This window comes from Neopelma chrysocephalum, unplaced genomic scaffold (genome assembly GCF_003984885.1).
Source record: "Neopelma chrysocephalum unplaced genomic scaffold, ASM398488v2 Primary Assembly neopelma1_25, whole genome shotgun sequence".
NCBI classification, from domain to species: Eukaryota; Metazoa; Chordata; class Aves; order Passeriformes; family Pipridae; genus Neopelma; species Neopelma chrysocephalum.
In genome coordinates, this window is record NW_020897694.1 from 31,434,138 (window position 1) to 31,435,198 (window position 1,061).

Below are 1,061 nucleotides of genomic sequence, written 5' to 3' on the forward strand. Positions count from 1 at the left end.
CAATGTTCATCTAGTCCAACTCAGAAGACCAAAGTGCCCAGAAGTCAAGGAGACTTGAAATGCAGTGGGAACTAAACTATCAGGATACAATCCAGCAATGGTGCAGCCATTAACCTTTAGGAGGAGACGGTGACTGCAGATGATGCAGAATAAATGGGGGTGGGGAAGAAAGGGGACATTTCTGAAGAAGGTGCAGTGTGATAACAGTCATCTCAGATTTGACAGCCAGGGATACACTTTTCTCACAGGGTTCTTTTTCCATCCAGCAGAATAAGGCAGCAAAGATGTGAGACAATCTCTTCAATGCCAAATCTCAATCAGAAATAGCAAAGAACTGTGATCTTATCAAACTGGAGGAAGTTATGCATCAAAAAGTCTTTCTTTCTCAGAGAAGTGAACATGTCTGTAGTGGATTAATAATTAGAGAAAATCATGTAATTTCTACCATAAGGTATCTATTAAAATAATTTATTACTTTTTAAATGTGTCAGACTTTCAGCAAAATTACTCCTCTGAATGTGAATTTTCTGCTCTCTTCCTAAAGATTCACCCCAACAATACAAGATTTATATGTACCAGATATTGCAGCTTTTCATATCGAATCTTCCCAGGCTGCAGGCTCTTCAGGGTTAGAAAGAGAGAGGTTAGTTAAGCCTGTTTTTAAGGAGATTCATCTCTCTAAAACAGTGGTAGAGGAGTTAAAAATATTATAGGAAGTAAATTATGTGCACAGTAAGTACAGAAAAATATGTAATTAACAATATTATGAACGTTATATAAGCATTTTAATAAATTGAAACTCTAGCATGTTTTATACAGACCACACCTCTCATTTTGTAAGAATTAGGTAAATTAAGATGTCAGCATTCTTTTCTAACCCTTCTTTGTAAAAACACCTCATCTACATATTCTTTGTAACATGCTTGTGCTGTATTATTCTACTGGTTAATGCTACATACATGTAATTCCATCAACAACAGTTTGGTGTTAAGAACAGTGTTCTGAAATATTAATTTAAAAAAAAATGTAGCAAGCATAGCTGCATTTCAGCAATGTCTCTT